This window comes from Paroedura picta, chromosome 3 (genome assembly GCF_049243985.1).
Source record: "Paroedura picta isolate Pp20150507F chromosome 3, Ppicta_v3.0, whole genome shotgun sequence".
Classification (NCBI taxonomy): domain Eukaryota; kingdom Metazoa; phylum Chordata; class Lepidosauria; order Squamata; family Gekkonidae; genus Paroedura; species Paroedura picta.
The window spans coordinates 26,943,685-26,967,464 of record NC_135371.1 but is presented as its reverse complement, the minus strand read 5'-3'; the positions used below and the strand labels follow the sequence as shown (position 1 = coordinate 26,967,464).

Here is a 23,780-nt window from a genome sequence, read left to right as displayed (position 1 = left end):
CAAAGATTCCAGCATTAACTCTCAAATTCTCTCCTTTTCCGCCTTAAGGTCTGTCTGTTTTTCTCCGCTGGGGACACTCTTCGTGCAACCACAGATAGCGGATGGGTTTAATAGATTTTCCCATATAACAGCAAAGTATTCATTTGGGCTGGTCTTAAATGGGTAATTTTGCTAATTTTCCTGCTCATATCACCAATGCCTTTATTGTCTGAATCCAGTTTAAATACCTTTCCCTTCCTACCTTTTAATCTATCCTCTGTAGTCCATAAAAACCATTCTATTGAATCAGAATTGCCTCCTCTTCATTTCCCCCAATCTTCGCTCCATTTCTTCCTCCCTCCCCAGTTCTCCCTCCTGTGAAGGCAACCTGTATGTACCCCCTGATCTGCGGTAACAATGGAGTAGTATGCCAATGAGATTGCCATGCTAACCGTATAGGGAAGCAGCCTAGGGATGTTAGCCTCCAGGTGGGATCGAGGGATCCCCCAGAATTACATCTCATCTTCAGACAACAGAAATCAATTCTCCTGAATGTTTTGGAGGGTGGATTCTGTGACATTGTACTCTCCAAGGTCCTCCTCAGGCCCCATCCCCAAATTTCCAGGAGTTTCCCAACCTGGATCTGGCAGCCTTACCTCTCCTTCCCCCGCCAGTGGCCCGAGGCTTGCCCTCACCCTGCCAATATCCTGGCTCGAAAGAAAGAAAGAAAGAAAGAAAGAAAGAAAGAAAGAAAGAAAGAAAGAAAGAAAGAAAGAAAGAAAGAAAGAAAGAAAGAAAGAAAGAAAGAAAGAAAGAAACTTTCAAATTAGCTCAGGCACTCCTGAAGGAAGGTTCACCAACCAATGAGATGGGGGGGGGGCAACATTTCCCCTGTAACCACCTGCATAATCACCCAAAATTTAACACGAAGGTCTATTCTTATAGTTAGAAAGCAGTTCCTAGACTTCCCTCCTGGCACGGTTTGAATGATGGCTTAAAAACCAATGAGTGTTTCAGATGTCCAATACTAACGTGGTTCAGATGGAGAAAATCACAATGAACATAAATTATAGGTCAAATGAAAACTCAATATCATTGAAAGGTCTGCCATCTCATATTCATGGGCCTGTAGCGATTATGCTGCCTGCATGGCAGAAATACACTAATGGTTGCAAAATGTTCTCTGAATTAATTGGCCTTGGCATCCTACCCACTCACATGATTTTCTACATTTTTGCCCATCCTGACAATCATTCCATGCTCCAGGCATTTCTTGCCTGCGCTGTCTGCCTCTATAAGCATCACATTATTTTGGCTTTGTGCACATCACAGAGCTGCAGTTTGCCTCTCAGCAGCCAGGAAGGTTTAATCTTGTGCTTATTTGTGTGCCATTGTAGAGTGAAGCAGTTTCATTCTTAGGAATTGAGGATTTGGGGGTGAAGGCAGTGTTGTAAAAGAGATAGTGGAACAGCAAGGGATGCATCTGTGGAGTATGTCTGTCATCTACAATGCTATCCGTAAACAACTTAAAGTACATCGGCAGCAAATCACCATGGCATCGAATTGGCGTTTTCAAAAGCAAAAATGTACTCATTAGTGTGAAAATACATGGGACCATAATGAACAATAGGAACAAAAGCCCCTGTTTGCTTCTGGCATTTCAGAAATTTATTCAGGATTCACAGGTATCTAGAGATAACAGGGATTAATCCAGGCTCAAGAATAATGCCCTGCACTGGGGAACCCAGGCTACCTCGATCTCATCAGATCTCAAAAACTAAGCAGAGTTAAGTCCAGGGCTGCGACACAGAGGTGGGCTGCTTTCATACATCGTTTTACGTGTTGGAATACAATCAGCAAGATATTTGGAATAGGCCTACCTCGTAGGGCTGGTGGTTGTAAAATGCAAGGTCCTGATCATGTGCTCAGCAGAGACACCCAATGGTGGCAGAACAGGAGCTGCAGATGTTGCCAAAAGGCATACCTACTTTTGTTCTCTCTGACTCACCTGAGTCTTTTGTTTCAAATGGGAATTCCCATTTCCTCTTGCACAGGGAAAAGAAGAGCAGGGCTTTGTTCCCAATCACTCTGCCTTTGTCTGTGTCAGGCAGTCTCAGAATCTGGGTGTCTGCATGTCCTCCTCTATTTTGTAGCAGCGTGAAATAACAGGTTTTTTCCCCCTGTACCTTGGGCAGCAGCTTGGGCAGTGCGGCAGCAACGCCCCCACTTAAGAAGTGCTCGGGGAGGGAAAGGGAGAGCAGGAGTCCAAGATTAGTGGGGAAGGGAAGGACTGAGCAGCAGGTAGGCAGGCCAGCAGGGTGGGAGGGAGCAGAGGAGCAAAAGGGGTGGGGGTATGACACACGAGAGGAGGAAGGGAAGGAGGCACTTGGGCAGCAAGGCAGTGGTGGCTTGGGCAGCGGAGGTTACTTAGGACCACTAGATGGTGGTTGAACTGCTGCAGGGGTGGGAATCTGCCTGCCTTGCTGGGCTGGAAATGGAGAGGGGAGACTGGGAGTGAAGGACTGAGGGCAGGACAACACTCAAGAGACTATTGCACATGGTCCCCTCCATACGGTCTTTTCCCTGGTTGATCACTGGTTGCTCACCAGTGGTTCACGCATTTTAAGATGGTAAATCCACTTTCCTGAATTTACAGCATTGCAAATTAAAAATGTTGAAATTATGAGCTACCTACTGGACAGCCTCGGGAAGTTGGCGACATCATGTGGAGGGAGCTGAATATGCTGCCAACATGTGGAGACTGTCCAGCTACATTTTGCACGTGCAGAAATGGCCTTAGTAATAGCAGCCATCCTCTCTAGCTGCTCAAGGACCAACTGTTTGATGATTTGTTCTAAAATTTTGCCAGCTATAGACATCAAGCTGATGGGTTGGTAGTTACCTAGATCTTCCTTTTTCCCGTTCTTGAAGATAGGGACAACATTTGCCCACCTCCAATCTTCTGGCACTTCACCTGTTTGCCAAAAATTGTCAAAAATAATGGTCATCTGCAAGTTCTTTTAGTACCCTTGGATGCAAGGGTCATCTGGCCCAGAAGATTTGATTTCATTTAAAGAAGCTAGGTGTTTATGGACTACCCCAAAAGTGATCCTAGGCCACAACTGGAGACCTTGGGGTGGAGCTGAGAGTACGCGGGATTTGGGGTTTGGAGGGACCTCAGTGGAGTCTAATGCTATTTAATATCCGAATGAATGATCTTGCAGGAGTCTTAGCAGCAGTGAATTCTCATGCCCCAGTTCTAGCTACCAGTTGGCTCATGTATTCTCTGCAAATGATGCTGTGTTCCTATCTAGATCACCGGTGGATCTGCAAACTGCCAGAGGCATAATATCCTCACACTGCCTAGAAGGTTAACAGCTGCATTCTCCTATTAAGTGCTGCTGTCAGTCAATCACCAATGGCCAAAAAGAAAATATTAAGTGTGCGAGTCATCCGTGCTCTTGCCACCTGCTGCAGCCTCCAAAGAGGGACAGTTCTCAGCAGCTCCCCTGAAGGCAGGTATACAGGCTTGAGATACACGTGAAGAAACATGAGTCCCCCTTTTCAACTAGTATAACATGTTTGGAAGCTTCCATTTAGAGTCATAATTAGGAAAGAAGGACAGTAGGAGGAAAACAGTAGGTCATACTCTGTATTGCAGTTCCCTGCCAAAATCAAAAGAGCTTCTTAGGTATGCAGCTGGATTTAGTTCATTGCTGTTGTGTTGGGGTTTTTTTAGCCTGCTGAATAATTTTGTTGTTTGTTGGAGGGCTGTTGTTTTGTTTTGCGTGTGTTTTTTAGCATGTGTGATCCTCCTGGGTTTATAAGGGAAAGGCAGGACACAGATCTTAACTAAATAAATAAAATACATCTTAGAGATGGCTCGTCTCCCACAACCCTCTAGGGGTATCTAAAAGTAGAAATGTGTTGCTTGGTGATGATTTTTTACAATTCAGCTTTGCTTGGCTTCTAGTTCCTTGCATTGTTATCAGATGGCGCCTGAGAGACGTATGTATATTTCTACATCATGTTGTTTATCTAATGTTTCAAATCTCCAAACATTATTCATTGTTGTTATTCATTCTGAGCCCAGGAGGCAAGGTGATTTTTTAAGATATTTAAATTGTATTTGCATTATTCATTGTGAAGAAGTTAAGGCTCTGATCCTATGTACAATTACTTGGCAGCTAACTCAACTGGTCCACCTTCATTGCATGGAGCACCACAGAATATTGAGGTCAGCAGAATTTGTGTGTCGGCACAATGCCGCAGCCCTAAGCAGAACAGTTCTGCCATGAGAAATTACAGCAGAACCCTAAAAATAAATAAAATATTTATTCAGAAAAATTAATTTTAAATGTTACTGGTAAAAAAAAACCCTGATACTTTTATGAATATTGGTTAAAATCTCTAGGTATTTTGTTCATTCATTTATAAACCAGAGTTTATTGCCTGTTATCATAATCCATGATAGCTGTGTTGACTCAGAATTAAACTTTGTTGTTCTTAAAATCTGCTATTGGACTAAAAATCTGTTCTATAATAATCCATGTTTGTGTGTATGATGGACTTCCCCACTACGAGTTACATTTTCCCTTCCAAAATAAAATGTTGTTCCCTCACATGCTCTTGTAGCATGATTTCTCTGTTATAAAAAATGAAATTCATTGTTCCACCCAGTCACTGACAGATCTTCTGGGTTTAACTCAGCCTTGGAACTTTGCGGGAAGTTGTAATGCCCTCTTGTCTTTACCCTAGTCAGAATGGCACTGGCAAGATTCTATTTTACAAAGAGGAATAGAGTAGCTGGAAAGAGGAATTCAGGCTTTTCTTATACAAATAAGATATTTTAGAGTTTAATGTCCTTTGTTGCAGGCTTTAGAAATGTTCATAGGCTTTTTCTTTCAGATTTTAACTTTTCTTTGTCTGTTTTTCTTTCGTCTTTCTGAGTTCTACTGAACTCCCCTGGGTTCTCGAATCATAGAACTATAGAGTTGGAAGGAACCTCCAGGGTCATCTAGTCCAACCCCCTGCAGAATGCAGGAAATTCACACCTACCTGCCCACTACAGTGACCCCAATTCCGTGTTCCTGTTCAAAGAATAAAGGGTTACATAGAGCTTTATACGACAAGAGCCTCTTGTGGCGCAGAGTGGTAAGGCAGCTGTCTGGGTCAGCACTCACCCCCCAAGTTTACATTATACAGAGCACAGCCCTCCACCTCCCTCCTCCCCAAGGTGCCAGAGGCATCCAGAAGGTTTGTCAAGGTGACCCCTATATTTTAAGTTATCTATATGGTGTTTTTGGTTCAGTGTTAAATCTTATCTGAACCACATTCTAGAGGAACAATCTAACACTGGCTGTTCTTCCCATTTACTGGTGGCTAAAGGTCAGAAGCAGGCATATAAATGCATCTTTCTCCTTCAGTGTACAAAAGAATATCTAAGGAAGAGTTAAAGGCAAACTAATATTCAAAATCACAGTCAATTTCTAATACCCTTTCTTTTCTTACAGCAAGCTTCATGTGGACTTTAGCCTGACCCAGATAGCACCAAGCTAGCCCAAGCTCATTAGATCTTGGAAGCTAAGTAGGGCTGGCCCTGGCAAATATTTGGAAGGGGGGTCAGCATCAAAAACCGGGGTTGTGATGTGGAGAAAGGAAATGGAAAACCATCTCTTGGGTTGAAAACCCCATGGGGGTCACCAAAAGTCAGCTGTGAGTTCAGAGCAGGAAAAACGTCTTCCCCTTGTACACAGCCAGCTCAAAATGAACAACTAATAAGGAACAGCGGTGAGGCTAAAGAGAGAAATCAAGATGCCAAGCAAACTGGATAGACCCTTCTTTCAGGGGTGGATCAAGATGTGAAAAGTTCCACGGAACAAGCGGAGCAAAACAGCTACTGCAGTGCAGGCAGCACCACATGGGCCATTCAGCCAATCTTATTGGTCTCTAAGGTGCTACTGGACTCAAACCTTGCTCTTTGACTATAGTTCAACACGGCTACACCCTGAAACAGATGACAATGAGTGTATGCTTGCCGCACAAGTTTGAGGTGCTTGCAATGCTGTCGGCACCAGAGGCCCAGTTCCTGGCTGCCAGTGGCCCTCCCAGGCAACAACAACCAACTGGGAATTTTCCCAGTAAGCTGAAACATCTTTCTATCCCTGCCCTCTTTAATAGACATTTTTGTTCTGTTCTTGTTCAAGAAGAAGGGAAGGACAAAAATATTATACACTGTTTGAACTATACACATATTGAGATATTTCCTAACCAATCTACCTTCATTGATTCCCTTCCCTTCCTTTCCCCTTTTATAGTACCAGAAAGAAGAAGAGTACCAGCCACAGGTCAGGCACAATAGCCATGACAGTGAAGGGGCTGCCATGAGAGCGAGTTCAGAAAATGTATAGCAGTTTCAGGAACCTCAGGCTATATTCTTTGTATCCAGAGCAGGCCAAGCTTTTGGAACATATTGCTGAGGTATCACAACCATTGAACAAAAGTAGAAGGGCTTGTTCTGCTCCCTGGAGATGGATCAGTAAAAGTTTGCTGTTTTGCATCACTTTTTCTGCCAAGTATACAAGCCAGCCTGTTTTGCATCTTTCTCCGCAAATTGACTGAGTCCCATGACTTGTTCTGGGGGAAGCAGACTGGCTTGTACAGTTTGTTCCAAATATCACAGTCCTTCATTGCTGAAGCACTTTGTCTGTATAGTTCAGTTATCAATGTCCTCCAGAATTTAGCGAGCCAGTTGGTCCTGTTTATATTATGAGGTAACTACTACAAAGGAAAGTCTTGTATGACAATCCAATGAGAGAGAATAGCCACTGAAGAAAAGGTGGTTACCTTGAAAACAGATATTGTCAATCTGGACCCTGTTTCGGCTCCCTGTTATTCATTTTTGGAACATATAAGCATGTCAATATTTTTTGGAAAAAGAATTTATTTGTAATTCACATTTTTCATAAGAATTCACACTGAGAACAATCAGGAATAAATTTATTTTTCACCTGTACTTCACTTTCTGTTCATTTTTGCCGTTGACTTTTGTGGAAAATGATTTACCACTGTATTTTTGCTCCGTCGAAGCACTTCATGTGGCAGGACCCTTTATCTGGGCTTCATGCTGCAAGCTGATTGTCTTTTGCAGTGTCATCCTTATCCATTATTCCTTTGGCATCACTCCCCCAATGGCTCATGTTTTTTTCAATGCAGTCCTGTGCACAATCTTGTGTTTCCTGTGCATAGTTGTTCATGTGTAGCATCTATTTATGCTATTCCATTAGTGCATTCAAGATTGCAGCTGCAGCTATTATATTTTTATAAAGTATTTTGTTCCGTTTTCATTTCCTTTTTATCCCTTCATTATAAATCTGTAAAAAAGAAAAGAAAGACAACCACAAGATGATACTGTGCCTCTGGTAATTATGAAACAAGCCATTGGGCAAGACAGCACATTTCTAGTGGTGCTGTAAGCAGAACATATTTTAGGAGCATTAATGACCTTGAATATCAGAACTTGAGGAAGTGAAACAAATTTATGGGGTTACTTTGCAGCTTTTGTCATTAAAATATAGAAGAGAGCAGATAAATCAAATCATAGTAAGGAAACGGAATATTGTAGCTGGAGATTAACAGAAATATGTGGAGTTTAGGGGCTTCTACTGGTTGAATAGAATAATAATTAGAAGATGAGATGTGAAGAGCCCTAAACTGTCCTTGAAACACCATTATGACTTATTTGAACACTGGAGAAAGCAGAGAACTACTCCCCAGTGTGGATATCCTACTAATGGAAGACTTAAGCACAAGAGTGGGCCAGGATATTAACAGCTTCGTCAGAAATCAACCCAGAGGCCTTTGGGTATATTTTGTGGTCTCCCTTGAATAGGGTTTTGAATAAAAGAGGTGTTTACTGTTGTGTTGGTTGATCTGCCAAGGACCAATCTTGAGGTCCAAGGCAGGATCCAAGCAGATGTGAAATTGACCAGTGTGCCACTAGATCCCATCTGCTGGACCCATTGATTTAAACCTCGATCTAACCAATTGTACACACTGGCTGCACAAGCCATTGTCTGCTGTGTGTATAAATGGTGGGGTTTTCTGGGAGGGGGGGGGTCAGTCTGGTTGTTGGTTTCACTAGCAGCTTGTACTCATGTCGAGATCACAGTAAAAGAGCTGTTCATATACCCAGTGTCCTGGCTTCCTTTGAACCCACAGATATAACATTTACCTTTTGAACCTGGCTTTTAGATTTGGTTTGTATAGCCTTCATGGCACTGAATATGATGATTTTCAGGGTTTTATACCTTTTTTAGGTTCTAATGGTGCTAGTGTACCTTGGTTTCCTTGTCTGTTTTACCTAGGATTTACCTAGGATTTTAACAGTCACAATAGAGCAACGAGTGGTCATTTGCCTCAGTTTATACATTTTTCCATTCTTGTTAAATCTTCACCCACTCTATGCTATAATAATGCAGGTCCTAATTCAGACAAACAATATCTTAAATGAACAGTCAGGCTAGACAACAAAATTAAAGCTCTTCTCAACCCTCCCCAGTTAGTGGAATTGAGAATCACATCATCTCACCCAATTCAGATTTTTCAAAATATCTTTACAAATATTATTTTGCATCTAACCACAGTTAGACAAACCAACCAGGGCCATATAAGAAAGACTTGGGTTTGACCAGGAATTTAGGCTTATAAGGTCAAAATATGAGCCTCTTGTGGCGCAGAGTGGTAAGGCAGCCGTCTGAAAGCTTTGCCCATAAGGCTGGGAGTTCAATCCCAGCAGCCGGCTCAAGGTTGACTCAGCCTTCCATCCTTCCGAGGTCGGTAAAATGAGTACCCAGCTTGCTGGGGGGTAAAACGGTAATGACTGGGGAAGGCACTGGCAAACCACCCCGTATTGAGTCTGCCATGAAAACGCTAGAGGGCGTCACCCCAAGGGTCAGACATGACTCGGTGCTTGCACAGGGGATACCTTTACTTATAAGGTCAAAGGCACTATCAGTTACTTTTGCAAGCATCTTACATGGACTCATTGGCCTAAAATACCAACAAAGTGGAACGAAAACACATTTTCACAAAATCAAATATTGTAGTTTGAGAATCCAGAAAATGTGATTTTCTTATGGCGTCAACACAACCTTGGGAAGGATATCTGTATCTACCCAATAATTGAGCATATTTTATACAATAGCAGATTGTTTATGATGGCCTTTGTTTGCTATATGCCATGGTAATTGCTGTGTTTCTCTCCAGGTAGGTGTTTGGCTACCTCTAAGTATTGGCTAGCTGATTAAAATTAAGCGAATTAACAGACTGCTCTTAGGATAGCATCAGGACAAATGGCAACTACCCCAAGGGAAATGTAATATCATTGGGGAAATGTCACCAAAAAACAGAGCAGAGCACTCTAGAGACTAATTAAGATGTTTTCAAATTATCGAATTTGTGACAGACAACATATGCTTAACTATTCAATCAGGTGTCACGGCAACTATTGGAGATATGACAGCTCTTGGTAATGAAATAATAATCACCTTGTGTATCTGTGATGAAAACAGATTCAAGGCTTTTGAGCCCTTAATTGTGTGCCACAGTACATTAGAGCCAGATGCTCCAGCTTTCTTCGCATTTCAGAGATATGAAATTCAAAGCAATATGCTCAGCTCTCTAGGAATCAGCCAGCTTAATGAACCAGCAAATTAGACCCTTCTATCTCTTTATTTAACATGTTGTCCAATGAATTTATTAGAGTTCATTACAAAGGTGCAAACTATCATAGCAGTGCTTCAAAATTCACTTGTGATTAGAGCTAATGATTGTGGAGATGGGCTTTGGTATACGAGAGGGATAAAAGCCCATTCTTTATTAATAGATCGATGCTGTCACTTTAATGCTAACGAAACCCTCTCTTTCTCCCCCTAGTTTCTATTACTGTTTATTTTTTTAAAACCCACAGCTTTATAAAGGGAAAACACATAAAGGCACTATACAGTTTTTGCCGATATAATGCATTAAACCATTCTCAGAGTCATGTATCTGTGATGATGTTATCTATGACAAATTCCTTCCAAATCATGTCTTCCCATGCCACATAACAGTTCTTACACTTATAACTATTTTTATAATTTTCAAAACAAATTTGACAACCCCAAATAACTGCTCTTACCTGCATTGCAAATAACTTTTGATAACAGTTGCTTCACCATTTTTGGCTCACTGGTTTGACCAGTGGTTCTCAACCTGGGGGTCAGGACCCCTTTGAGTTGAACGACCCTTTCACAGGGGTCATGGAAGGACAAGCAGCTTCGCCAGAGGGGGATGTGCCATACACACGACAGAATTGCGGGGTAGATCGACAGAGAGCGTTCGTCTGTCTGGAGCAGCGGAAAAGAGCAAGATCGGCATGGTGGGACAAGAGGCAGAACTGAACTCAGAAACCCCGGGATAAAAACAATTTATATGCAATCATGAACAATGGATCTTCACGCTACTCGTCAGTTTCAGTTTAATTTCTGTAAAAGAACACTTGCATAATTTTACGGTTGGGGGTCACCACAACATGAGAAATTGTATTAAAGGGTCGCGGCGTTAGGAAGGTTGAGAACCACTGGATTAGACCAACTGATAATAGAATCACAGAACCATAGAGTTGGAAGGGGCCATACAGGCCATCTGGTCCAACCCCCTGATCAAATGCAGGATCAGCCTAAAGTATCCGTGAAAGTAACTGGTGGTAATAACAGCCAACTACTGCTTTAAACACACTGACCAGCCACTTCCTCACAGTCTAGTTTGTGAGAACAAAATTATGGTGTGGGGAGGATAATTCATAGAATCCTCAACAGAGTGCCCGTGGGTGCAATGGCACCTGCCAACACCTTTCCTGGCCCCCACCCAGTGTATTTAGAATGTGGGTGAAGCCAAATAAGGCTCCTTCCCAGCAGGACTTCTGATTGGCCTTGGGAGATCTAATTGCCTGTACAGATAAAATAAACTTTGGGGCTTTTCACACCGGGATCTTTGTAGCAAATTGGTTGCTGAATGAAAAATCGCCATTTAAAATAGTGGAATTCGTCGTTATGCATACCTGCCTTTGTAGTGGAATCCAGTTGCGTTTTGTAGCGTTTCCCACAGGCTTCCGGTCTCGGCAAAAATAGCTAGAAAGGAAGCGCTCTTGCCAAGCTCGTCCCGCCCCTGGCCGTCAAGCAGCCAATGGGCAGCCGTTAGCATGCTCCCAAACAGCCCCTTTCCCTTTTAGAAAGTTAAAAAAAAAAAAAAACAGACCCATTGCAACGAATCTGTGTTGATTCGTTGCAACGGAGAGACCCATCCAGCTGCCTGGTGTGTTTGAGCTGTCATTTATTCGTTGCCACGCTCCCTCCGAGTGAAACCCCCCCCCTCTCACGGGCCCAATTTTCGGCTGAATGAATGTGTAAAAAATAAAGGGAAAATACATCAGCAAACGGGCTTCTCTTGTTTGTGCTTAGTGACTGAAGGGGAGGGACTGAAGCCGGGGAAGCCTCTAAACAGAGGCTCGCTGTTGCGTTTATCCCCGCTCGCTCGGAGAAAAAGAAAATGGCAATCGCTTTGCCGGAAGATCAGAGGAGAGAACCAGGGGGAGGGACTTTGTAGAAACCGCAACAATGTTAACTCACAGGTCTTTTTCGCTAGTGTTGCAGATTGGTTGCAGGAGTGTATCGCTTTCCGGAGGGTGAATCCACTTTTGGGGATTTCCCTGAAAGCGCTACAAGGAAGCGCTTTTTGCAGATCGTTTTCAGGTGTGTGGCAGATTGTCAACGACGTTGTGCATAACGGCAAATCAGTAGCGTTTTCAATTGGCAACCATTGTGCGATTTTGAAGGCGTGCGAAAAGCCCCTTTGTTTTGGCAGCAACTAAGACCAAGGGGTTGGTTTTATTCTTTCTCACACTCCTCCCTCTCAGTGTATTGTTTTGAATTACTCCTCATATCCTCTGCACATGGGCTTTCTGGAGGAGAAGGGCTCTGCTTCGCATGGTGACCATTTTGTGATACGCACTCTGTGTGAGGCCAAAGGTGCCCACAGGTACAAACAGGTTAGGGACCCCTGCCATACAGAATTCTTGGAAGAACAGTGATGTTATGGATATGATAATTAATTGACTGAGCTCCTTAAAGGAAGAGTCTAACACATTGCAATGGTAATCATGAATATTTTTTGTGCACAGATCCAAAACAGAATGCCTGGCTTCTAGCTGAAGAGATAGAAAGAGCTGGAGGGATATCCAGAGCCAAACTACAGGAGAGAATGGAGATATATTGTCATATTTCATGCTCATTTACAGCTTGTATAAATTGAAGGGGCGAAGTAGAATCCAGTTTGGATCAGGAGTACATCATCGATCCAGGCAAAGGTTATCATTTTTGCCCATGCCCTTTTCCCAATATGAGTAGAGTCTGGCCTTCAGTAAGTAAGGCATTATGTTTTTGAGACATATAAGTACTTGGAATAGCTTCTATGACCCTAAGGAAAAGTATGTATCTTCTTCCTTCACCAGCTTGGTGTAGTGGTTAAGAGCAGCAGCCTTGAATCTGGAGAGCCTAGTTTGATTCCCCAGCTGGATGACCTAGGGCTAATCATAATACTAGTAGAGCTGTTCTCACAGAGCAGTTCTGTCAGAGCTCTCTCAGCCTCACCTACTTCACAGGGTATCTGTTGTGGGGAGAGAAAGGGAAGGCCATTTTTGAAACTCCATAGGGTAAAGTGGGGTATAAACACCAACAGTTCTTCATGGTGAAAGAGAAATTCTGAAGGGCAGACCATATTTGTACTTAACAGCATTGTAGCCTCTCATCTAGCTTCTCAGTAGCTTCTGTTATCACAGAATATATTGAGAGAGTCAGTGCCCTGTTTTTTGTTATCCAACTGTTGTGAGACAAGCAGGAAGACTAATGAGAGAGCCAGTTTGGTGTAGTAGTTAGGAGTGCGGACTTCTAATCTGGCATGCCGGGTTCGATTCTGTGCTTCCCCACATGCAGCCAGCTGGGTGACCTTGGGCTCGCCACAGCACTGATAAAACTGCTCTGACCGGGCAGTGATATCAGGACTCTCTCAGCCTCACCCACCCCACAGGGTGTCTGTTGTGGGGAGAGGAATGGGAAGGCGACTGTAAGCCGCTTTGAGCCTCCTTCGGGTAGGGAAAAGCGGCATATAAGAACCAACTCTTCTTCTTCTTCTTCTTCTAATGAATGGCCCATGGCCATCGGATATGTGACTGGTAACATAGCTCTGAATTACACCAATTATCAGAGCAACATGGGAGAGCATGGGAATGGAACTCCCATTCTGCTGAAGTATAAAGTAGCTCCTGTACATGACTACAGAACAGGAGTTTATTTGTGGAGGGCCTTGCCTTTAAAAGTATATTGACAGAAGACATAAAGTTAGGGATGCCAACCTCCAAGTGGAACTTGGGGATCCCCCAGAATTACAGGTCATCTCCAGACTATAGAGATCAGTTCCCCAGGAGGAAATGGATGCTTTGGAGGGTGAACTATGGTATTGTAGCCCAGTGAGGTCCCAGACTCCATCCCCAAATCTCCAGGAGCATTCCAACCTGGATCAGGTGAACCATCCCCCACTGATGTCCAGGAGGGACCTGGCAGCCCTATATAAAGTACTATTTATATTTCATCTGGAATGGTGAAAATGTTATTATACCTTCACTGTGAAGCTTTAAAATCTAAATTGTTAAGATAGTTTTAAATGCTGCAGGTAGGTTATTATTGGAAGCTAGGCAGAACATTCGCATAACTCTCTTTCTGAAGTCATTTATTAGCTACCCAACAATTATGTGGCTCAGTTCAAGGTATTGGTTATCACATACAAATCTATTCCTGGCCTTGGTCCCTTTTTTCCATAGGACCGCCTCTGACCCTATGCTCCCCTACACCAATTTCACTCATTCCAGCAGGACCTTCTGCAGGTATAAACTCAATAACCAGCTGTACTTGTGCATTTTCTGTTGTGGCCCCACCTTATGAAATGGCCTACAAGGCTCCAACTCTCCTGGCTGTCCACAAACTCTGCCAAATGTATTTGGACAAGAGGGCTTTTTGCACAGGTAACTAGAATTGTACTGCAATGAAATGGTCAGGAATCCCTTTAGTAAAGGAATAGGAGCTATGATGTACAGTACTGTATTGCTACCTAGCACTATAAGTATGCTTCAGACTGGGTGTACAGGTGAGTGTGCATCCCTCTGGCTCACAAACTATACTTGTGGGTCAATTCTGTTCATGTTTTGTGAAAGTCCTGCTAAATCCCAGGAAAAATATCATTAGATGACTTTCACCCAAGTTGTCTTTTAGCAGCTTGCAGTAGTCTTTGTCCTCTAACAGTGCAGGACCGATGTAAGATGATGCTAATAATCTTGCTCTTCTCATTTCTGTATTATCCCCTCAGAGTTACCATCATTGACTAGATACAGAAAAAAATGTATACTAAGGAACAATTGGTACTCGGTTATACTCTGCAAACCACAAGAATGGAGCGTGTGAGAGATTTTTCTGAAATAGATTCATTTTAAACTACAGAATACAAAAAATATGTTTTCTCATAATAACGTGAACAGACTTGACAGGGAAGTCAGATAGAGTACATGTATTTTATGCTTTCCCAGTCTTCCTTTTTTTTTCCAAATTAAACGTAATCATGAAAATGTATAAAGCGTGAACAGAAATTCCTGAAAATGCCTTTAAGGTACTGTCATGAGTTCCACACTTCCCAGTGGTTAAAACAAGAGCAGAGCAAATGGTAAAAGTTCATTTTGGATCACTGAAAACTTATGGTGTGTGTGTTTGTGTGTGTGTGTATGTGATAGACCATTTATGCACTGGAGGTTTCATGCTGGGCTGCAGGCTGGAGTTTTAGTCATGGCAGGGAGCCCCACCTCTTCCTGCACCCACACAGGGGAGCATTTGGCCCGGTGCTTCTCATCTGCCCCCGATTTTTTCTCCTGCATGGGAGCTGCTGCCGTGATGTTCCCAGTGCATAAATGGTCATAGGGTTTTATAAGGCAAGAGATGAACAGAGATGATTTACCATTGCTTGCCTCTGCATAGGAACCCTGGACTTCCTTAGTCATCTCTCATTCCAATACCACTCAGGAACAACCATGCTTAGTTTCCAATAACTAATGAGATCAGGCTAGTCTAGGCCATCCAGATCAAAGTGGAGACTTATGCTACCTTTGTAATATTTATTTTACTTACAAATATTCAAAGTGGAGAGCAACTTCTGCAGGCTCACTCCTCAGGCTGCTGTCCTAGTTCTTCCTAACTTCGTCTAGAAGCCATGTTACTCTGTTAACTGTTTCATCTGATATTTCTCTGATTCCTCTAGGCCAGGAGTAGCCAACCTGTGGCTCTCTGGATGTTCATGGACTAAAATTCCCATGATCCCTCCATGAGTCCATGGAGAGCCACGGTTTGCCTGCCTCTGCTCTAGGCTTTTACAGGTGTCTCATTCGAAATGGTTAAGAGAACTAAATTAGTTCCAGATGATGAAATAACAGCCTACCATCCCAGAATATTAGTCTCACAAATGAATACTCATCCAGCAGCGGCAACAATATTATACCAAGGGGGAAAAATATTTTAAATGGCTTATGTTATAAACAATGTAATCCTGTGCGAGTTTCTCAAATCCAAACCCAATGATGTAGTAACAAGCATTAGAATCATAGAATCATAGAGTTGGAAGGGGTCATACAGGCCATCTAGGCCAACCCCCTGCTCAACGCAGGATCAGCCCTAAGCATCCTTACACAGCATCCTTATTATTTACACAGATTTCATTTCACATCCAAATTTAGTATACAAGACAAAATATTGTAATGATGCATTTCATGGTAGAGTTGCTTGTTTAGAAAATCATACTACAATATTTTATTAAGGAATTATGATTGTGGGATCAGATATATTACAAGATATAAAAAACCATAATCCTGAATTAAGTTACATGCAGGTAATTCCTCACTAAACTGTGTTCGCAACTAGTTAAGAACTTTTCTGAACTGGCAAAATTTAGGTCACAGATCCAAATTCCAAAAGCATAGTTTGAAGTTCCCAAATTCTACCACAAAGATATCTTCTTTTTTTAATTCCAAGTTTCCACAAAAGTGGACCCCAAATTGTATTCCTTCAAATGTAATCCTAAATACATTTTCCTGCGAGTAATCCCCTGTGGTAGACCCCAGTCAAATCCGGGGTAGAGCTGCTTAAGGTGGTATAAATAATGTTTTAAGGAGGGAATACCTGCTCCCAGTTGACACCATTGTAGCATATTAGCCAAGTAATAGTTAACTTTAACACAGAGTTGGTTTTGGGTCTTCAGGCAAGCCCATTCAAAATACCGTGGCCCATCTTGTGAGGAACACATGTTGTGACAAATGTGTCCTTTAGGTACAACAGTAATTCCCAAAACTATATTGATAAAAATGCTTCGTCAATACTGGTACCCAAGAGGAAGCAGACATATGTAAAAACTTTCGAAGAAGGTTGGTTCTTATATGCTGCTTTTCTCTTCCAGAAGGAATTTCAAAGTGGCTTGCAATCCCCTTCCCTTTCCTCTCCCCACAACAGACACCCTGTGAGGTAGGTAAGGCTGAGAGAGCTCTGATATCACTGCTGGGTCAGAACAGCTTTATCAGTGCTGTGGTGAGCCCAAGGTCACCCAGCTGGTTGCTTGTGGGGGAGCGGGGAATCAAACCTGGCTCACCAGATTAGAAATCCACGCTCTTAACCACTACAAAAAGCTGGCTCTCTTGGAAAGCAGTAGCTACATAGTTTGTTCAAACACTATCCCTTGAAAAGCTTTTTGTTAAACAAGTAACCAAAAAATGTCAAAACATCATTAAAATACTCCAGGGAATAACACAGGGTTATTAAGTCATGTACTCAAGGTCAAACCACAGCAACAGAATTGGGTGTTCCTGACCGAATTGCCTACTCACTCATCTAGATCTCATCAGTGCTACCAGATAGAACACATTGTATTATTGAGTATAACAGCTGCTTTGAAAACATTCTTTTGAGCTTTAAATTATTATATGTGAAGTATTTTGTGGTTGAAATAATTTATTTCTGCCATTCTTACCCCTTGAAAGAGTATATATTTTCCTCAACTGGCAATCATTGTTGCGGCTTTCCAACATGGGAAGTCCTTTGTGTGAAGCTGTATTTTGGCCTGAATGGAACAAACTTATCTTCTTTCTCCCTCCCTTTAGTTTCGAACCATCTTGCCTACTTGGGATGGGCACATCAGTAAATAATTACATGGTTAGTTTTCCTACTGGCTTTATTGCCCTCTTTCTGTAGCCTGGGAGGATATCACCATGAGCCACACCAATATTAAAGCAACGGTGTGTTAATAAATATTGTGAAACAATAGTTAAGAATAAACCAACTTCGTGGGCCTTTATCAAACTATCACATTAACAAAACCATAGTATCTTGCAATACATACCCTAAGACAAAGGGTAAAAGTAGCCAAACACATGGAATAACTAACATAATAGGCCTGACAGAGACATTATTGCCCATTTGCACCCACCAAGGAAGAAGGCCATTTCAGTCAATAGCAAAATGCTTGAGTTGGAAAGACTTCTGTGTTTGCCACTAATTGTGTTAGATAAGAAAGTGAATTTCAGTTTCACCTCAGAGTAAACATATTTTATTTGACAAGATGGAGGAGGGTGAGGGAAGAAAAAGGGATTTGTTTCAGCCTGACCAACTTAATTTGAAAGGTGGTGAAGGTTATGAATCTTTCTGCTACATTAACAAAGCTTACATAATGTTTCGTGCACATTTTTTCCATCTAATGTTTATTTTTAGTCAAAGTAGACCATTTTATCAGGATAAAAAGAACTCCACTTGAGTTATGACTTCAGAGTATTGCATTATACAGTCTGTGAGCGGCACTGAATTTGCCTGTTTGGGTGTTGGTACACAAAGGTCTTAAAATTCAAATACCTTCAATTATTTCCTCTCTGCTTGATGGCTACTATCACGCAGAGTAAATATAATGTAGATTCCTTTTCTCCAGAAATACAAACCCCTATGGCAAACCACCAGCTTTCAAGCTAAGGAATGCTACAGTAAAAACCAAAGTGCAAATTTAGTAGAATACTTTGTGAACAGTATGCTTCATCTAGGTGCAGCTCAAAAGACCCCAAGATTAAAATTGGCAAAGTTAGAAACTGCAATAATGCTTCCCTTATACGTGTTATTCAACAGTCCTTCAATTTCATTTATCAGGCTGACATGTATAAATGCAAGCAAATTCAAAATTTCTTATAATCTATTACTGAACTAAGCTAAATATTTAAGAAGTATCAGGATAGCAAATAAGCTGTCAACAAAGCTAGGCGGAAACTCTACCATTTTTTCCTTCTCACATTGGCAAAACATTTTAGCTGAGAGCTCTTATACAATTGCTGTTTGGCCACATATTTTTCTTTTGTGGGTCTAGATACCCATGGAACTTCACAACGCAACTCATCACCAAAGCTAGGGACGTCCTTGCGAGAAGCGTAATCAATAGGTAGGCTCAACTGCCGTTAGAAAAAGGTTAAAGCTGTTCTATATCAGTTGGTTTATGAACTAAATTGAAAGTTTCCTGTTTTATTTCTGTGCCTGAAAGTAAAATTGTGCTATTAATGACTTCTGATTTTGTTGCATTTTGAATAGAATGAAACAACAAAAGAGGGAACAAAGTAACTCAACCTGTATACGCAAGCTACGAACATGAAAAGTTGAGCAGCAGCAGAATATATATAAAATATTAAAATGCAAATATTTATTTCAATACATGTGCACATATAAAACTTAAAAACATCAACATATATCACGCACTATTGCACAAATCCAAAACATTTGACACATGGATAAATGAGAAGAAACCAGAAAACTAAATGCATTTCAACTACTCTTGGAATCTTCTTCAGAGGTCTAATATTTAAATACATTCATATGATGAAATAATGGGGACTATAAGGTGGTAAACAATATGGACGAAGAGACTCCCACACTCATGAAGACTGCATTCCATGAAACACACTAGAGGGAAAGCCCAGTGCACCCATTTATTTATTTATTTAAATTTATATCCCACATCACTTGACAAATGTCACCTCGAGGCGGCTTACGGAATAAAAACCATAAAACAGAGTAACCCATAAAAACCCATTAAAATATTAGAAAATATTATCCAAACACAGTTATAAAGATGGCGGTATGAACTCAACAATAAAGCTCTCCAATCCAATTTAGCAAATCCCAGCCAGGACCAATACCATGGTCCTAATGATGTAAAACTGGGCCTTGGTCTTCCGCATTCAATATGGGAATGCCTAGGATAGGGCAGGACCCAGTTCATAACTCCATTCATCCAGGAATGCACTGGGTACTAGGATGTATGCCTGGATTGTGGCCTTTGTGGGTGCTGGCCAAATGGCAAAAGCATGAATCATAGTTTTGACATCCTCCTCCCCCTGCTTCCCACTCAGTGAGGTATAGTGGCTAAAGAGTGGCGGACTCTAATCTCAAGAGCTGGATTTGATGCCTCCTCCATGTGCAGCCAGCTGGGTTACTAACCTCTTGGAGAGCCAAGAAAGAGAATCAATAATTGACTGTGCAATAAAGTCTATTTTGAATAAACAGACTTTATCACACAGCCCATTATCAATTTGTTTCTTGGCTGCTGCTTCATGGCATCGCCAGTTTTGGTTTCTGAACTTCATGAGGAGGCCTGGAGATCTTCAGGAATTACAACTGGTCTCTAGGTAGCAGTCTCCATGGAGAAAACAGGTGCATTTGAGTGTGAGCCTGCTTTTTCCCCTGCCCCCCCCACACTCACTGGGTGCAGAGAGGGCAGGGCAAAGCACTCAGCCAGCAGTTGCTAATCTGTGACCTGGTGGAGGCTTTGCTCCCATTATAAACCCCAGCCACCTGTCAGTGGAGAGGGGGGCATCAACTATCTGCCCCACAGGCACTCCTTGCTATGGCGAGAAGCCTCTTCAGTTGCTGTTACAGGGCAGACCACTTAAAGTGGAGTACTAGAGTATATAAATACCAAATCCGATTTGTTTGTATATATTTGTACAAAAGTACAATTTGCCAGTGAATAAACTACGGGCCATTCCACACCTCTAAAAACATAGCGTATGTTCCAACTGATTAAGTCAAGATAAAGACAAAGAAGCATTCAAATGATCTGTTGAAAATGAACCTGATCCTAACCATTTTGATTCTACAATTTCCCACCGTGCTGGGAAAGCTTGACCTACCACCAATATAATAGAAAGTATATTACAGAAGAAATACTTAAGGCTAACTTGAGAAGCAATGCGCTAGTCCAGCAAATATTGTATAAGCAGGAATGCTTCCATTTGCTCACAATGGCCCATTATGCATGAGCCATAATGCCCATGCTAGCAGTGGCAGTGCTTCAGGGAAAATCCCCAATTATGCTCGCCACCAACGCAGGTGCGTCCCGGCCCAGTGCTACGAAAGGCCCGTGTTAAACAAACATGGGAGCTTCCGCCGCTTCCTGGGTATGCCGGGGGCCGGCAGGGGCTGAGGCAGGCCAGCGGATTATCAGCCCTGAGCATAATGGGTCAATGTGTGTTTTCTTTACTTTGTTCTTTATATTACTGTGCTTGAGTACATCTGAAATACATTTATGCATGACAGAATGCATTTACTGATGGATGCAACTTGTATTTTGAATGCAAATTAGGGAGGGGGGACATGTTGGAAGATGATATGAAGTTCTTTGTATCATTTTCTGATAGTAAATGTGTTACTATGTATATTATTTTGACCACGTTCTGGTGCCAAATCTAGCTTTCCTATAAGAGGGGTAAATTGTATTATCAAAATGGTTGAAAAGGGAATCATTTCCAACTAAGCACCTTCCCATGTAGCATTTGTATCACTTGCATTTTTGTGGGATTGAACTGATGAAACATATGAAAAAGAAGAAGAGTTGGTTCTTATATGCCGCTTTTCTCTACCAGAAGGAGTCTCAAAGTTGCCTTCCCTGTCCTCTCCCCAAAACAGACACCATGTGAGGTGGGTGAGGTTGAGAGAGTCTTGAAATCACTGCTCGTTCAGAACAGCTTTATCAGCACCTAGCCTAGGCCAAGGTCACCCAGCTGGCTGCATGTGGGGGAGTGCAGAATTGAACCTGGCTCACCAGATTAGAAATCCGCGTTCCTAACCATTATACCAAACTGGCTCTGCCTTAGCCAGTCTTTTCTACTTAAGTACAGCTTAGGTGCAGTATGCATTAACTTAGCACCCGATGACATAAAATGCTCTTCTTGTGCTAGCTAGTAGTAGTAAATTTCCCAGTCATTTTCAGTTTTGTCTACTGGCTTGCAACGTTTCAAACAATGTGTTTGGCATTCTGCTAATCTAATGTCAAGTGATTATTACCTCCAATAGCCAATGATGCTTAGCATGTCCATCTAATCAGCATTCTGACAAAGAGCTTGTCTATATAATTAGGATAATTACCCAGCTGTGGACGTAGGGATGAAGCTTACTGTCTGAACTGCATGCCTGAGGTTGTCCTTCTCCGAACATTTTACAAACATTAATTGATGTGGATAGCTGAAACTGCCCCCTTATTCTTCTTTTGCTGATTAAGGGTCAGAATGACACTAACATATCAGACCAACATATTTTTTTATGTAGCTGTATAACTGTAATCTGTATTTGAATTTTGAACTTCTATGTTGAACAAGTAGGGACATTCCACACCCAGAAAATGTAATGAGTTTTCTCTTGCAGATACTCTTTAAAAAAAAATGTTTTACACAACATCATCAGCATCCAGCGTTCCAACAGCAAACCAGAAGCTACATCTTCCATTTTAAAGCGCTACCTGGGGAATCCAGTTTTGTGAATTACGCGAGTGGGATGAGAGCAACCAGCAACCACTAGTGAAATGGTTGTGCGTAACCAAGGGGGTCAGAAGTAGTGTGATCTCCATCTCCAGCAACTACCCCCATGCCCACTTCCCTTTCCCTTCTCCCTGGAACAGGGCTTTTTTTTTTTTTTAGCAATCTGCCTGGAGCAATGCGTACACATTGGTCCATAGAGGCAGAACAAAAAAAATTCCCATCCACCAGTTGGCACACAAAGCATGCCTCTCAAATCCCCACCCCCAAAATCAGGAAAAAATTACTTCTGTTCATCTTCAAGTGTCAAACTTCCAAAACAAGCTAGCATTAAATTATGTACTATGTATCTATGATTATATGCATAGGAATAGCAATTGGGACGTTTTACTTAGGAACAGGAAACTATCTAGGGAAGCAGTTAGACCACTGAATGACAATGAAATTAAAAGAGTACTAATGTGGCATAAGGTGATTACTGAGAAGCAATGTATGCGATCTAAAGAGAAACTAAAGTATTGAAGCTAAATGAATTCTTCTCATCTGTCTTAACCACAGAAGGTATTAAGTAAATACTTGTTCCTGACTGGATGCTTTCAGGAGGGGAGAATGTGCAGCTTAGACAAATAGTGATGACAAAGGACAATGTTCTAGAATGTACCGACAAACTTCAAACTAAGAAATTGCCAGGATGAGATGGTATCCATCCCAGAGTTTTTAAGGAACTCAAAGCTGAAATTGCTCATCTACTAACTAAGATATGCAACATATCCCTAACTGATGCCTCTATGTTAAACAACTGGAGAGTGCTGAATTTAACTCCCTTAAAAAAAACTACAGAGGAGACATTATCTTAATGTCTGCCCCACGTAAACTGATGGAAAGCATTCTTAAAGAAAAAACTATCAAACAAAGACAAGCCCTGCTGAACAGAGCTTCTGCAAAGGTAAGTCCTGGTTCACTAATATTTTAGAGTAGTGGTCTCCAACCATTTTATCACCGGGTACCAGTCAACGCTTGACAATTTTACTGAGGCCTGGGGGGGGGGGGTAATCTTTTGCCAAGGGATGTCACCACCACCACCTGAACCCATGCTCCCCTTGCTTTCCCGCCGGCGCCCCTGACTTCCCGCCACCCGCTGGGGGTTGCTGCCAGCAGCAGCTGCACAGTGCCACACTGAGGGGGAGCCCCAGCTAGGGTGGCTGCTGGAGAGCACCAAAGGTGAGCTGGCAGCAGAGTGTCAGGGCAGCCCTTGAGGCGGCAGCCGGGGAGGAGGACTAGGAGGAGCCACAGCCTGGTACCAACTGATCCACAGACTGGGACCGGTCCTCAGACTGGGGGTTGGGGACCACTGTTTTAGAGTTCTTCAAAGTGTCAGTAAACATGTGGACAGGAATGACCCAGTAGTCACTGTTTATTTGGATTTACGAAAGGCTTTTGACAAAGTCCCTCAGCCAAGACTCCTTGAACAAACCTCAGAGTCCTGGGACAAGAGGACCAGAAATTGGCTAAAAAACAGGAAACAAAAAGTAAGAATAAAACATGAGTTCAGACAGTGGAGGGATGTGAGCAGTTGTGACCCTCAGGGATCTGTATTGGGACTGGTGATTTTCAATTTGTTCATAGATGATGTAGAGATAAAGAGAGTAGTGAGGTGGCCAACTTTGCAGATGACACTAGTATTGAGAGTAGCTTCAAAAAATCTTTTCAAACTGGGGTAGGGGGTGAGCATTAAAACGGCAATCTCACATTGAGATTGAGTCTCACATTGAGATTCAATGTGAGCCAGTGCAAAGTGATGCATATTGGAGCAAATAATTCCAACTTCACATATGTATGA

At 42.2% G+C, this 23,780-nt stretch overlaps 1 long non-coding RNA gene across 1 annotated transcript in view; it reads right to left on the bottom strand.

Moving 5' to 3' along the window:
- Nucleotides 1–7,000: 7,000 nt before the first annotated feature.
- The window catches only part of LOC143831773 (uncharacterized), a 23,431-nt gene continuing 6,651 nt past the window's right edge, over nucleotides 7,001–23,780 (bottom strand). Inside the window, exon 4 of the long non-coding RNA XR_013228965.1 lies at nucleotides 7,001–7,352. This is a non-coding gene — a long non-coding RNA (uncharacterized LOC143831773). The remainder of the gene's footprint in view (nucleotides 7,353–23,780) is intronic.